This window comes from Furipterus horrens, unplaced genomic scaffold, assembly GCF_987537825.1.
Source record: "Furipterus horrens unplaced genomic scaffold, mFurHor1.1.pri manual_scaffold_9, whole genome shotgun sequence".
Taxonomy (NCBI): Eukaryota; Metazoa; Chordata; class Mammalia; order Chiroptera; family Furipteridae; genus Furipterus; species Furipterus horrens.
In genome coordinates, this window is record NW_028327179.1 from 78746356 (window position 1) to 78763706 (window position 17351).

Sequence of the window (17351 nt, forward strand, 5' to 3'; positions counted from 1 at the left end):
AAAGGAGATGAAAATTTCAGCAATTAGCCCAAATGTTTAACAATCTCCTATTTTCTGTCAGTACAATGACAAGCAATATTTAGATATTACCATCTTTTCAACTTTGTTAAGATGGGATTCATCAATGATCCTAACTGTTCTAGATCTCAAGCAGACAGATCACAACTTGTTGGTTACAGTGACTGAACACAGAGAGATTTTTGCCTGCATTGTATAGTAAAGCAGTCAGGTTTGACCATGTAAAGGGCTACAGGGAAAAAATGGGTTGTTCTGTTACTCTTTTTAATGTACCCTCAGGGCAGAAGTTGGGGGTTCTTATTGGAGTCCTCTTATAATGTTCTTGACTCTTTTGGAAAAATGACATCAAAATTCCTTCCAATTCAATAATAAAAGTAAAAACATCTGTTAATATAATTATAAACAAGGGTGTTCCTTTTCTATTTTTTAACAAGATCTGTTCTCCCTATCTTCTGAAAAAATCAAACAGTATATCAGTTTTCTATTGTTGCATAAGAAATGACCACAAACTTGGCAGCTTTAAATAATACCCATTTGTTATCTCATAGTTCTAGAGTCAGAAGTCTTGGTGGACTCAGTTAGGTTCTTTGATTAGTGTCTCACTAGCTGAAAACAAGAGGTTTGGGAGTAATTCACTCCCAAGTTCATCTGGCTTTTGGAAAAATTTAGTTTCTTGTAATATAGTACTCTCATTTCTGGCTGTTGGCCAGAGGACACTCTCAGCTTCTAAAAGATTGCCCACATTCCTTGACTCATGTCAGAGAACACATGTTTCTTTTAAAATATGTATGTGATTGAAGATGATATGTAAAAATCTTGAAGACTCCACAAAAATTGAGTTCAGTAAAGTTTCAAAATACAAAATCAATATCAATATCAAATTCATGGTGTATATTTACATACAGGAATAATGAACTTTGTGAAAAGTAAATGAAGAAAATTTTATTTACAATAGCATCCATAAATTAAATTCTTAAGAGGTAAAAATTAACCAAAACAGTGAAAGATTTGCACAATGAAAATTATAAAACAGATGAAAGCAAGTAAAGACAAATGGAAAGATGTACTGTGCTCATGGATTTGAAGAGTTAATGTTGTTAAGATGACCATAATGCCCAGAATAATCTACAGTTTTAATGTAATCCCTATCAAAATCCAATGCTATTTTCCAAATAACCACAAAAAAACCCTAAAATTCATATAGAATCACAAAAATCCTGCATATCCAAAGAATTCTTTTTTAATCTCTCTTCAATTCTATTTATCTAACATTTTAATTACGTAGCCATATTGTACCAAATTATACAACTGGAAAAGAACTTTTAAGTTAACTTTCTGTGGATAAAAAAACACAGTAAGAATAAAAAGAGCGATAAATACTGATCACTACACATATGGAAGGAAAGTCCTAAGAAATAGAGATACATAATATGATAGTAACACAGCAGACCTTTAAAATTTATGCAGCAATCTCATGTATATTATTTCATTTGATTCTTATCACAATCTATATGGTGATTTTTTTTCTCATTTTACATGTTAAATTTAATGTGGCTTCAATTTTAAAATATTCTAAGTATAGTATGGTTAATAAATATTTTGTTGTCTTGCTCCTATAATCCTAACAACAAATCCCAACTATTGTTAAAATAAAATAATTGTAAATATTTTAATACTAGTATTAAATTGTAATATCATTAGAACATTCCAATTTATTTTTTAAAGAGGTGGTAATATGATGGCTTCTTTCTATTGACATTGGCATTATAATTTGTAAGTAATCTGTATGTTAATTTATAGATTATCTAAAATGTGAATGTATGTTCACATGGGAAAAATTATAACAAAGTGAAAAAAAACACAAAGGGTTCAATGACCAAAACAGATTAAGAATCAACACACTACAGGAAATTACATAAAACAGAGAAAAAGTCACAGCTATCATTCATCAGTAATCTAGAAGTTCTACTCATAGTAATTAGATGTTTTGTTTATTTCAGGACTGATTTTACTCGCCCGTGCACTTGCACAATTTCTCTCCATAGCCGTGTGGCCTTAGCAGCCAGCAGCCGTGCTGACTCCAAAACTTGCTTGGATGCAGCCATGCCACTGAAGCAGGCAGAAACAAACTAAGCTACCTGGATTGGGACTGAGGCTGCTTAGCAAATGCCTTCAAGCTCCATAGAACTAAGCTTTAATATGAAGCAGGAATGCTGGACATTGGTCTTTGTTTTGGCCTTACTGAGGACAGGTTGGACTTTTCTATGGTGGGATGGGTAGCATGAGACAATGGAAACCCAAGGACAGATTTCCATCTGAATAAACCTTTCCAGACCTGATTTCTAGTCTCTTAGAACCTTAATTAGAACACAAGAGTTTCTCAAAATAAAAGTACCAAAGAAATTTTGTATAATATAAAACACAACACACACACACACACACACAAAAAAAAAAAATTCAACAAAAAATGGGCAAAAAGCCTGAGTAGACACCTCTTCAAAGAGGACAGGCAGATGACCAGTAGACACATGAAAGGATGCTCAACATCACTAATCATCAGAGAAATGCATATTAAAACAATAATAATATATCATTGATACCTGTCAGAATGGCTGTCTTCAGTAAATCAACAAACAAAAAGTTTTGGTAAGGATGTGGAGAAAGGAGAACTTTTGTGCACTGTTGGTGGGAATGCAGACTGGTGCAGCCACTGTAGGAAACAGTATGCAGTTACCTCAGAAAATTAAAAATTGAATTTCCTTATGATCTAGTGATTCCTCTTCTGGGAATTTATCCAAAGAAACTCAAAATATTAATTCAAAAGAATATATGTGCCCTATGTTCACTACAGCATTATTTACAATAGCCAAGATTTGAAAGCAGCCCAATTGTCCATCAGTAAATTAGTGGATAAAGAAGTTGTGGCATATTTATACAATGTAATACTACTTGGTCATAAAAAAGAAGGAACTTTTACTATTTGTGACAGCATGGGTGGACCTGGAGAGCATTATGCTAAGTGACATAAGCCAGTCAGAAATTTTGTGCATATGTGGAATCTAATGAACAAAATTAACTAACCATGAAAATAGAGAGAAGCCCATAGATAGAGAGCAGGCTGACAGCTTTTGGGAGGGGGAGCGGGGGTGCTGGGTGCGTAGGTAGAAGTGAGTAAATTTCTCCCAAAAGCTTATTTTACCCTTATTCATGTGTCCACTTTCTATGACATTCTCCTCCCCAAATATATTTCATAGTAAATGTTACCATTAATCACCAAATGTTTAAAGGCATGCACCAGTAGCTACTCTGTGTTCCTTCTCTCCTCCACTTTCACATGAATTTTATTTATTATCTTGTTCAATCTACCTCCAAAATATATCTTAAATATTGCTCCCTACCCACTATCATTCCTTTGTCCATAGTCTATTATGATCTTAAACTATCGGAAGAACCTCCTAAATGGCCTTTTCTCTCCCTTTGCCCTCCTCTTCAATCTATTTACTCATGCAGCAGGCTTCAAAAGTGGTCAACCTCAACTATATCACTTCACTTCTCCACTTAACGTTAGTGGTTCCCAGTGCACTTATAATGGTAGTCATATTTCTTACCAAAGTGTATTAGACTTCAATATTAACCCTAACTTTCTTTCTAACCTCATCTCATACTCTCCCAGTGACCACTAAGTCAGCAACTTCCCATTACTTTATTTTCCTGTAAAGGTCTGTACTCTTTCCTGCCCCAGACCGTTATGCATGCTACTTCAAATAATGAAAATGTTGCCTCACAAAGAGCATCTTTTTAGACTATGTCTCTGGTCACTCACTTACTTCATATGTAAAACTCTTTTAATCTCCATGAGGCATTCCATAACAATCCTGTGGAAATTAGGCCCCCTAAATTCAGTGATTTAATATACTTTGTCAAATTGTTACTTTTATTTTTAATTTAATATAAAATGTAATTATGTAGTTAATGTTTATTGTAGGGGACTGTTCTGTGTGATTTTGAGAATTATAGCCCAAAACACAAGCCAGGCTCCTAAGAGCCCTGTCAGACTTGACCAGAACACCAGGAAGGTCGGAGGCTGACATGACTCGAAGACCACTCAAAAGGTTCCCATGGGAATTGGATTTAAATCATGCATATTATGCTTTAGAGCTTGCTCTGCTTTTTTTTATCTCTTAGTTAACTATAAACAGTGTGTAGCAAAGAATGTGTGAATCCTTGCAACCTGATGTCATTATGGCACTGGGACGTTCAACAGACCCTGACATAGAGTGATCACTGTGTTCTTTGCATTGATATCAGTAATCAGTAACTATCAAATGTAATCCAAGCACCTAAAGCTTATTGATGATTCATAAGTCTTGACCTTGTATCTCCTGAATCCACTCCTCAATTAAAAGGACCAGGAGAAAGCATTCAGAGCTCTTCTCCACTAGAGAAATTTGCCATCTTTCTTCTTTCAGACAAAAGACAGTGTCCTGGGTAATTTTGCTCTCATTCATGATCCTGAAGCCTCTGCTGGACAGGGAGTTTCCACCAAGCCAGGGCATTGGAGACAGCCTTAGTTTATCAACTTCTTTGTTTTGTTTTTTTTTACTTCTTCATTGGAATATAGGTTCCATGTTGCCTGTTCTCATGCCCAGTGTTGACAAGTTGTATTTATTTACATCTAATAATTGTTTGACAGATTCTTTTTTAATAATTTTTAAAAGTTTAGTTAAATATATATTTTCCAGATTTATTGTGGTGTAATTAATAAAAATAAAAATTGTATACATTTTGTGTGTGTAGCAGGATGATTTAATATGCATACATTACCACAAATTCATACATGTATTACACTGGGGGACATAATTTTATGTTGAGTTAGTTCTGACACTTGTTTTTTTACTAAGTTTTGATATCTGAACCAAAAGACTTTATTAGTTTTTCTCTATTACATCAACTTTTTAAGGTACAGGATACCCTCCCTTTATCCCCAAAATGATACAAAATATACATACAAAGAAAAATAAATAAATAAATTACCTGAATATACTGTTTATTTAGAGTTATTTTACTCAAATAAAGTCTATATATTGTTACTGTAAGTCAAATAGTGTACAAGTAGTAAAGTTCTGCTACCAAACATACATTTCATGGTATTTTATCTTTTCTAATGACAAGCTAGGATATGTCAAAATGAGATACTTGAAACAGTCTCCTTTAGTTGTCAAAGCTTTAACAAATTGCTTCATGAGACCCAGTATTATGTGCAGAGGTGGGCATATAATGTTTTTTCTATCAACAAGTGGCTCATGTAGAATGTTTAGATCACCAGGATTGAGGTCAGATCTTGGCCAATTTGACTCCACCAAATGCTTCTAATGAGCTCTGTTGTCCCACATACACAGAAAACAGGGATACTTGGTGTATCCATGTTGCTGACCAAGAAGGAAGCAGACCATTTGAAAGTCAGCACATATGATCCAATTGTGATTGTGATATTGCAACAGATCAATGACTCTCTTTATGTCTTCATATTCTTCACAAAAACAAACTGAATGGCCAATTGGGACTGCACCAAATAAATTGCCGTTGTGGAGGAGGACACACTTCAATCTCTGTTTTGAGCTATCAATGAACAGTTGTCATTCAGTTGCATTCTTGATGTTAAGAGTTCTGAAGTCTTTTTGGATAGTCCCAAATCTCGTGCCAAATCATTCAACTCATGCTGATCAAATCCCTTACAAACTGAGTCATCTTCAATTTCAAAATCTTCATTGTTGCTGTCACTTATTTCTTCATCATACTCTTGTTTTTCAAAAGAGTTAGTTCAATAAAAACTGGCACTGGTATTTCAGTTGAATGAGGCACCGGGTGTATAGCTGATGGTAGACTAGGATACTCTATTTCACATTTATTTTTCTTATTATATCCTGATGATTTCACTCTACAAAAGTAACGGTCACTTGAATGATCTCTGAGCTCTCTCAAAACCATCAGTTTACCAAATGACAATTTGTCACATGTTCCCTTCGTGCACATCTGTAAACTCTCAACACACTGCTTGCACACCTTGTGAGGGGCCCAAGACTCATTTTGATCACCAAGTTTTACTTTAAAATATGTAAAATAGGCTTGTCTAACAAATGTGTTGATGTTTGTCCTTTGACTGGGAATGGTGAAACAGCCACAGATAGAACAAAATGAATCAGCATTGCTTAGGCACTTACGACGAGAAATAGCAGAGGCGGACATGATCTGAAGGAAAGGAAATAAGTCCATATGTAAATAAAAAATAAATTCTACTAACTCCTTGTATCCAGACAAGAACAAGAACTTGGACTACCCTTTGGAATAGGATTCACTATATAGAGTGGCACACAATCTCTCACCACACTATCTCATGTGTAACTGAATAGCCTCGACAAGTATGAACCTGTTGCTGGTCTCCAAGGTCATCCCCCACCCGTCCCCACTTGAGGAAATTTGCTCTAAGCCAATAGGAGAGCACTAGTGCTTCCCTCGACCCAGGTTTGATCCAGCCTAGAGTGGTCGCATTAAGGTAAGCTGTAGAGAAGAAGAAGGAGTCACCGGGACCTGGAGGAACCGGAAAAAACAGAACTCCAAGAAAGAGAGCTGCCTGTGGTGGTAGCAGTGGCCCAAGAGAATGAAGAGGATAATGAAGAGCGCTGGGTTGGGTCTTTACCTGTGGAGGCAACATTGGCCAAGAAGAGGAAAGTTCTAGAGTTTGAAAGAGTCTATCTCGATAATCTCCCCAGTGCATCCATGTACGAGTGCAGTTACATGCATAGAGATATTATCACCCATGTGGTGTACACCAAGACAGACTTTGTTATTACTGCCAGTCATGATGGACATATTAAGTTCTGGAAAAAAGTAGAAGAGGGAATTGAATTTGTTAAACATTTTCGCAGTCACCTGGGAGTTATTGAGAGTATTGCAGTTAGCTCTGAGGGAGCATTGTTCTGTTCTGTGGGTGGTGATAAAGCAATGAAGGTGTTTGATGTAGTGAACTTTGACATGATCAGTATGCTGAAGCTTGGTTCCATGTTACAGAAGGAAGTTTCTATCCAGTTTAGAGTCCTAGTTTAACAGACAAGAAACTTAATTGGATGGTGTGAAGTATCTTTTGGCATTTATTAACCAGAATCACTGCATATGGCCACACAGATGTTTACTGAACTACAGCAGATGAGGCAACAGCTGCCAGACATGGAATTTGGCCGACGGATGGCTGTAGAACATGAGCTGGAGAAGGTGGTTGCAGTGAGATTAATTAACATAGTTTTTGATGAAACTGGACACTTTGTGCTATATGGAACAATGCTGGGCATTAAAGTTATAAATGTAGAAACAAACCGGTGTGTGCGGATCTTAGGCAAGCAAGAAAATATTAGGGTGATGCAGCTGGCTTTGTTCCAAGGAATAGCCAAAAAACATCGTGCTGCAACTACTATAGAAATGAAAGCTTCTGAAAACCCTGTTCTGCAAAATATTCAAGCTGATCCAACAATAGTCTGTACATCTTTCAAAAAGAATAGATTTTACATGTTTACCAAACGAGAACCAGAAGACACAAAAAGCGCAGATTCTGACCGAGATGTTTTTAATGAGAAACCTTCTAAAGAAGAAGTCATGGCTGCTACTCAGGCTGAAGGACCCAAACGAGTTTCAGACAGTGCCATTATCCACACAAGCATGGGAGACATTCACATCAAACTTTTTCCTGTTGAGTGCCCTAAGTCGGTGGAAAACTTCTGTGTTCACAGCAGAAATGGTTATTATAATGGACATACGTTTCACCGTATAATTAAGGGCTTCATGATTCAGATGGGAGATCCAACAGGTACCGGTATGGGAGGAGAAAGTATATGGGGAGGAGAATTTGAAGATGAATTTCATTCAACATTACGACATGACAGACCATACACACTCAGCATGGCTAATGCTGGATCAAATACTAACGGATCTCAGTTTTTCATAACAGTAGTTCAAACGCCTTGACTTGATAATAAGCACATGGTATTTGGACGAGTGACTAAAGGAATGGAAGTTGTACAAAGGATCTCCAATGTCAAAATCAATCCCAAAACAGACAAGCCCTATGAGGATGTCAGCATCATAAATATTACTGTCAAGTAATATTTGGGAATATCTTAAGACTTCCTGAACACAGAAATCATGTTTCAAAGATTGCAGTATTGTATTTTTATATTTTTCATTAAAGGCCATTTTTAAAACTCAAAAAAAAAGGTAAGCTGCAGAGAAAAACTTGACATGCCATAAGAAAACTAACTGCAGTTTTGAAATCAGCTTGCCTGTTTAAGTCTAAAACAGCTGAAAAATCAAACTCAACAGTAATTATATTAAAAATGGTTTCCCTGTGTTATCTTATTAGTTACTGTTTTGTGTGTGTGTGTGTGTGTGTGAGTGGTGAAAATATTAAAGGTTTACTTCCTTAGCAAATTTTAAGTATTCTCGTATAATATAATATTAACAATAGTCACCGTACTGTATGTTAGATACTAAGAACTTGTTCATATTATAACTGGAAGCTTGTATTCTTTGACCAACACCCCCATTCTTCCATCACCCCAACCCTGGCAACCACTGTTCTACTTACTTTCTGTTTTATAAGTTTCACTTTTTAAAATTGCACATATATGAGTAAGATCACATGGTATTTGTCTCTCTGTGTCTGGATTATTTCACTCAGAATGATGTCCTCCAGAGGGCAAGAGGTTTGGGAAGAGAGGTGGTAATACCTTCCATTTGGCTTCTCAGGGTTCCCTCCCACGCAGGGCCCCGCGAGACCCTCCCACCGCCCCACTGCAAAGGGTTGGCTTCCCAGAGGTGGAAGAGGACACTGTCTGTAGGCTGGGGAAAAGCAATCTGAGGTAAGCTTATTGACCCTGTCAGGGTCCTGTGCTGTGGACAGAGGGCTCTAGACAAGCTTGAGTCCCATGCGCTGGGGTCCCTGCTGCTCTACTGGGGCAACTGTGGGCCCTGATCCTTCATTCCCTGGCCCACATAGTTCTTTTGAGGGGAATTGGCTCTCCAGATCCCCATGTCTCCTGAGCTTAACCCAGGCATCAGCAATGGCAGCTCTTCACTGGAGTGTATACTATGACTTGGAAAAGAACCATGTTTCTATCTGAAAGTGCCCACTGTTGAGCCAGGGGACCATCCAGCATGCTCCAGGGGAGATCCAAGATGGCGGAGGAGTAATGGGAAGCTACACTAACCTCCTACCAGGACCAATCTGGACTTACAACTTAATTGTGGAGAAATCATCAGGGATAACCAACTGAACACCAGCTGGAGAGAAGTCTTATAACCATGGAGAGACAGAAAAGGCCACTTGATCACTATATGACTGATAGAAAGTGTGGAGATGTGAAAGGGCTGGCTGGGGTCCCACAGGTGGCAACTGAAGGGACTGAGAAACAGCTCAGCAGATGGGAGTTCCCCCTAAGAAGGGCAGGGTTTAAACCCCCAGCTGGGATTCCCAGCCTACAGCAACAAAGCAGAAAGTAAAATAGTATTTAGCTGTGAAAAGCTAAAAGCCACAGGGTTTCTTGCTAGCCTGAGAGAAACAGCTGGATAAAAAGAGTTTTTAAGCAGGTCATGTATGAAAATATTTTGGCACCCACTTACCCTGGGCTCAAGCAGAGAAAAGGCAGAGAGGACTAGGACTCTTGGGGAGAATTTGGGGCGGTGGCTTTGAGGGGAGAACTAAGGGAGCAGCCAACCGGGTCCCAGTGCTAACTCATTCCCCATACTGCAGGCAGACAATTCCCCTCCAAGTGGCATCAGCCTGAGGGGAAACAAAAGCCCTGCCTACAGGAATTGAGGTGCCACACCATCGGCCCTTAAGCCTGATGGCTGATCACAGATTGAAGATTAACAATTAAAGGAGACAAAGGCAGTAGATCTCTGGTAGTCTCTAAGAGGCTGCCTAGGCCCAGACTGGTACACTATCTGATACCACCAGGGGTAGATCCAAGAAGTGCAGATCAATCTAAGAAGCAGCAACAAACAAGAAGAGTCACAAAAATGGGGAGACAGAGAAACAACAACCATCAAAAGGAAAGGAAGAATCCCCAGAAAGAGTGCTAAATAAAATAGAAGGAAGCAAATTATCAGATATGAAATTCAAAAGGTGGATTATAGGAAAGCTCAATGAGATCAGCGAGCTCAAAATAAACTACAAAGAACTCCAGGGAAACTACAAGGACCTCCAGGGAAACAACAAGAAACTTACTGAGAATTACACCACCATGAAAAATGACATAGAAGCTATCAATAAGAGCCAGGAGGAAATGAAAAATACATTTCTGAATTAAAGAAGACAGTAGAAGGAATTAAAAGCATGCTAGAGGAAGCAGAATATTGGATCAGCGAGCTGGAGGACAATATAGAAAATAATTCCCAGAGAGTGCAACAAAATGAAAAAAGACTGAAAAAGAATGAAGAGACCTGCAGGACCACATTAAACATAATAATATTTGTATCATAGGAATTCCAGAAGAAGAAGAGGAGCAAGGCATAGAAAACCTGTTTGAAAAACTAATGACAGAAAACTTTCCTAAATTAATGAGAAAAAGAGTCACACAAGTCCAGGAAGGACAAAGGATCCCAATGAAGATGAACCCAACAGGCCCACTTCAAGACACATCATAATTAAAATGCCAACATTCAAAGACAAAGAGAGAATCCTAAAAGCAGCAAGAGAGAAACAACTAATAACATACAAGGGAGCTCCAATAAGGTTATTGTCAGATTTCTCAACAGAAACACTACAAGCCAGAAGGGAATGGCAAAAAATATTCCAAGCAATGAAAAACAAAGGCCTACAACCAAGAATACTCTACCCAGCAAGGCTCTCATTCAAAATGGAAGGTGAAATAAGGAGTTGTCAAGACAAAAGAAGACTAAAAGAATACATCTCCACAAAACCTGCATTGCAAGAGATGCTAAAGGGTCTGCTTTAAGAAGATGAAGAAACAGAAAGAGACAGAGAGAAACATAAGTACAAAGGGGGAAAATGACAATGAATAAGTACCTATCGATAATAGCCTTAAATGTAAATGGATTAAATGCACCAATCAAAAGACATAGGTAGCTGAATGGATTAGAAATCATGACCCACATATATGCTGTCTACAAGAGTCCCACCTTAGAAAAAAATCATCTACACAGATTGAAAGTGAAGGGATAGAAAAAATTTAAAGCAAATGGATATTTAAAAAAAGCTGGGGTAGAAATACTTACATTAGACAAAACACATTTTACAACAAAGGCCATAAAAAGAGACAAAGAAGGACATTTCATAATACTTAAGGGAAAAATTCATCAAGAAGATATAACCCTTGTAAACATATATCCACCCAACATAGGATGACCCAAATATGTTGAAAAAATTTGAAAGACTTCAGGAAGGATATAGACAGTAACACACTCATAGTAGGGGACTTTAACATCCCATTGTAAACAGTGGACAGATTTTTGAAGAAAAGCAACATCAAAGATATTGAGATATTGAATAACACTCTAGATGAAATTGACTTAGTTGATCATATAAAACTTTTCACCCCAAAGAAGCATATTATACATTTTTTTTCAAGTGACATGGAACATTTTCAAAGATAGACCACATAGTAGGACACAGAAGAAGCCTCAGAAAATTCAAGAAATTTAAAATTATATCAAGCATCTTATCAGATCACAATTGCTTAAAACTGGAAATCAACCACAAGGAAAAAACAGAAAAAAAAAATAAAACTCATTGAGAATAAATAACATACTATTAAATAATGAATGGATTAACAATGACATCAAGGAAGAATTTTAAAAGTTTCTGGAAACAAATGATAATGACCACACAACAACCCAAAACCTGGGCGATAAAGCGAAAGCAGTCCTGAGAGGACAGTTCATAACAATACAGGTCTACCTGAAAAAGACAGAAGAACCTCTAATAAAAAATCTAACCCTAAAGCTACAAGAACTAGAGGAAAAACAACAAACAAGGCCCAGAGTGAGTAGAAGGAAGGAAATGATCAAGATCAGAGTAGAATTAAATGACATAGAGACTAAACTAACAATTCAAAAGATCAACAGAAGTAGGAGCTGGTGGTTCTTTGCCAAGATAAACAAAATCGAAAAATCTTTAACCAGGCTCATCAAGAAAAAAAAAGAGGATCCATATAAATAAAATCAGAAATGAAAGAGGAAAAATCACAACCGATTACACATAAATACAAAGGATTGTAAGAAATTATTATGAAAAACAGTATCACAAGAAATTTGACAACCTAGATGAAATGAACAAACTTCTGGAAACATAAAATCTGCCAAAACTGAATCAAGAAAAAGCAGAAAGCCTGAACAGACCAATAACAGCTAGTGAAATTGAAGCAGTAATCTAAAAATCTGCGACACACAAAAGCCCTGGACCAGATGGCTTCACGGGTCAATTTTACCAAACATTTAGGGAAGAACTAACTCCTATCCTTCTCAGACTATTCCAAAAATCCAAGAAGAGGGAAGACCCCCAAACTCGTTCTATAAAGCCAATATTACCCTAATTCTAAAACCAGGTCAAGACACAACAAAGAAAGAAAATCACAGGTCAATATCGTTGATGAACATAGATGCTAAAATCCTCAACAAAATATTGGCAAACCGGACCCAGCAACACATTAGAAAGATCATACACCACGATCAAGTGGGATTCATCCCAGAGATGGAAGGATGGTTCAATATTCACAAATAAATAAATGTAATACACCACATAAACAAAATAGAAACAAAAACCACATGGTCATATCAATAGATGAGAAAAAGCATTTGATATAGTACAACACCCATTTATGATGAAAACTCTCAGCAAAATGGGAATAGAGGGAGCATACCTCAACATAATAAAGGCCATTTATGAGAAACCTGAAGCCAACATCATACTGAAGGGGCAAAAGGTGAAAGCATTCCCACTGAGGTCAGGAAAAAGACAAGGATGTCCACTCTCTCCACTCCTATTCAACATAGTCTTGGAAGTTCTAGCCACAGCAATCAGACAAAAAAGAGAAATAAAAGGCATCCAAATTGGAAAAGAAGTAATAAAACTGTCATTATTTGCAAATGACATGATAGTGTACATAGAAAACTCTATAGATTTCATGAAAAAACTTCTCGGCCTAGTAAGTGAATTTAACAAAATAGCAGGGTACAAAGTCAATATTCAGAAATCAAAGGCATTTCTGTATACAATAATAAAATGTCAGAGATAGAAACTAAAAGAAAAATCCCATTTACCATAGCAACAAGAACAATAAAGTACCTAGAAATAAATTTTACCAAGGAGGTAAAAGACCTGCACACAGAAAACTACATAACACTGAAGAAAGAAATTAAGGAAGATACAAATAAATGGAAGCAAATACCATGTTCATGGATGGGAAGAATCAACATCATTAAAATGTCCATACTACCCAAAGTAATTTATAGATTCAATGCAACTCCTATTAAAATACTAATGACATATTTCACAGACCTAGAAAAAAATACTTCAAAAATTTATATGGAACCAAAAAAGAGGCCGAATAGCAAAAACAATCTTGAGACAGAAGTACACAGCAAGAGGAATCACAATACTGGACATCAAACAATACTACAAAGTTACTATGATCAAAACAGTCTGGTACTGGCATAGGAAGATACATATAAATCAATGGAACAGAACAGAGAGCCCAGAAATAAACCCAGGTCTATATGGTCAACTAATATTTAACAAAGTGGGAAGGAACATATAATAGAGTGAGAAGAGCCTCTTCAACAAATGGTATAGGAAGAAATGGACAGGGACATGCAAATAAAAGAAAAAAGAAACTATACCACCAACTTACACCATACACGAGAATAAACTCAAAATGAATCAAAGACTTAAATGTAAGCTATGACACCATAAAAGTCCTAGAGGAAAACATAGGCATGAAAATTTCAGATATCCCACGCAGCAACATTTTCACTGATATATTTCCTAAGGCAAGGAAAATAAAGGAAAGAATAAATATATGGGACTACATCAAACTAAAGAGTTTCTGCTCAGCAAAAGAAAACATCAGCAAGATGAAAAGGGAACCAACCATATGGGAAAACGTATTTGCTAATGATATCTCAGACAAGGGGTTGATCTCCAAAATATATAAAGAATTTATATGACTCAACACCAAGAAGACAGACAACCCAATTAAAAAATGGGCAAATGACTTGAACAGACACTTCTCCAAAGAGGACATACAGAGGGTCCATAGAGATATGAAAAAATGCTCAACATCACTAGCCATCAGAGAGATGCAAATAAAAACCACAATGAGATACCACCTCACACCAGTCAGAATGGCCATCATCAACAAATCAACAAACAACAAGTGCTGGTGGGGATGTGAAGAAAAGGGAACCCTGGTAAATTGCTGGTGGGAGTGCAGACTGGTGTAGCCACTATGGAAAACAGTATAGAATTTCCTCAAAGAAACTAAAAATGGAACTGTCTTTTAAACTAGCAATTTTGTTGCTAGGATTCTATTCGAAGAATCCTGAAACTCCAATTCAAAAGAACTTATGCACCCCTATGTTCATAGCAGCATTATTTACCATAGCCAAGTGCAGGAAACAACTTAAGTTCCCATCAATAGATGAGTGGATCAGAAAACTGTGGTACATTTACACAATGAAGTACTACGTAGCAGAAAGAAAGAAGAAACTTCTATGTTTTGCAACAACATGGATAGAACTAGAGAGAATTATGCTTACTGAAATAAATCAAGCAACAAAAGAAAAATACGTTATGCTATCACATATTACAGGAGACTAATGAACAATACAAACAAATGAGCAAAATTGAACCAGACATATGTAAACAAGAAGTAGACTAACAGTGACAAAGGGGCCAGGGAGAAGGGGCTAAGAAGGAGAAGGGTCTAGTCAAAGAACAGGTATAAATGACCCATGGACATGGACAAATGGGTGGGGACTGACTCTGGGAGAAGGCATGGGCAGGGTGTGGGGAAGCAATAGGAAAAAAAGTGGGACAACTGTAATAGAAAAAGAAACAAACAAAAATTTTTAATGGGGGAAAAAAGAAAATATAAAGAATGGAAATGCAATTTTAGTGAATATTAGAAGGACAAGGATTTTCCTTCACACTGTATATATTTCTCCCTATCTGATCCCTCCAGTATTTGGCATTCTGAAGAAGTAAGTAATGACATAAGGTTCTTTGCATAGAACTAATAAGAACAGTTGTTAATAAAGTTTTTGTTGACCAATACTTTGACTGGAATGTCATGCCTAAAGGAGTCATGCTTGGGCTCTGGTTGTTACCAAAAATCCCTGAGAAACTAGGATTGACTTTCAAAGGTAATTAAAGCCCACGAGAAAAAAACCTGATACCTTGGTTGGTTGTGCGGTCCATGGCAATCACACCAGGGAAGGAATGAACGTTGCTTTCTGGAAAGATGGATAGAAGAGACCTTAAGGCACAATGGAAAAACTGAAGGACTTGAAAAAGACGGGTGTTTATAGGCAAGGCTGAATGCCAGGTGTGTGGTTCAGTTTCTGTGCCCTGAAGGGCAGATTGAAGGTCACCATAAATGTTCGTTGTGTAAGTTCCAGGAATGCAGACTTAAAGATCATAAACGATCATTTGATGCTCTTGTTGTGTTTATGCAAATTAACAGGATAAATTTAAAATTGACTTAACATTCCCTTTAATGATGAGGAGAGCAATCTTAAGTAGAAAAATCATAATTCAAGGAAAATCACAATGCTCAGTGGTATACTATAAATTAGTGCAGTTAACTGTCTTTAAAGTTTCTTCTCACTTAAAGTTTTTTTCATTTGAAAGTTAACCTATGTCTGTGGCATCAGCAAAGATGCTTACTTTACAGGCAAGAGGAATGTCAAATGCCTTGCAGCTGGATGTCTTTCCAATAAGACAGTTATACAGATTTAGAGACTGGTTTGTAGGTTATGTTGCATAAATTAACCTGTGTTTTCTGTTTTTAAAGGGCATAAGCCTATGATCCCATTACCTGAGTGATTGTCTGTATGTATAGGCCTCACTTAATCCTATCTGCATCGCTGCCTCCTGAGACTCAATGGTTTGGCTGAACTACGTGGCTGGGTTGGGGAGGAGTGGGGTAGTCTGTGGGCTTCACTTTAAAACTGGTTTCTCTTTTCTATCCTAATGGCTTGAATTGAAAGGGCCCAGAGGTCTGAGAGAGGAAAAACCTAAACTATTCCCCTCAGCTCAAACTAAGTATAGTGGGCAAAAGGGTTTTGGACAAGTGTCAGGTGCCTTGCACACCTTCCTCCAAGGAAGCCATTTTTTCCCCCAACGTGGGACATTGAAAAATTAATCCCTGCCTTTTGTCATCTAGTGGTTATGGATTGAATGATGCCTTTTAACCCTATTGCCAAATCTGTTGCCCCCAGAATACAATAAGAATGCCAGCCTGTTAAACCAATCATGCCATTGTCCAGGGACAGCCAATTGACTTGGAATCTATAATATCTTTCCCCATGTGGGAAGGCCACCCTTCCCTTCACACCCACACTCTCATTAGGGATTTCTGGATCCAAGGGTAGGTAGGACAATGACCATGTCCAGCTTGAAGCAGCTAGAGGAGCACGAGACCTTTACCCATTGTCCTTTATAAGATTATAAAGGATCTTAAGTCTGAGAGGGGGGTATTGTTATTTTTTATTGTTATAAAAATTAATTAATTTAAAAAAAGAGTAATATAAGAAAGGGTGAAGCCAAAGAACTTGTATGTATGACCCGTGGGCATGGTCTGGTGGGTGAGGTTGAGGGAGGGGGTTGCTGGACATAGGGGAGCAAAGGGGAAAAATTGGAACTATTGTAACAATAAAATCAATAAAATATACTTTAAAAAAAGAAAAAGAATTATGTCCTTCAATTTCATTAATGCTGTTTCAAATGGTAGGATTTTCTTATTTTATATGACTCAATATAAAAGCTCTATCAGTGTTGTATCATGTTTTTTAATTGTTAAATCTTTTGTGATCTCAAAAGGTGCTTTTCTTTTTATTGAATTAATTGTGGTTACAATGTTTAGAAAAATTATATAGGGTTTAAGGTACAAAATTCTGTAAGAATCATCCATATATTGTACTTTGTTTTCACCATCCCAAGTCATGTCTTCATGACCATTTATGTCCCATTTACCCTCTTACGACTCCCCCACCTTCATTTCCCTCCGGTAACGACCACACTGTTGTCCCTCTGTTAGTTTATT

At 37.1% G+C, this 17351-nt stretch overlaps 1 pseudogene; it reads left to right on the plus strand.

Moving 5' to 3' along the window:
- Window positions 1–111: 111 nt before the first annotated feature.
- LOC150001992 (peptidylprolyl isomerase domain and WD repeat-containing protein 1 pseudogene) lies at window positions 112–8270 on the plus strand (annotated as a pseudogene).
- Window positions 8271–17351: the final 9081 nt, after the last annotated feature.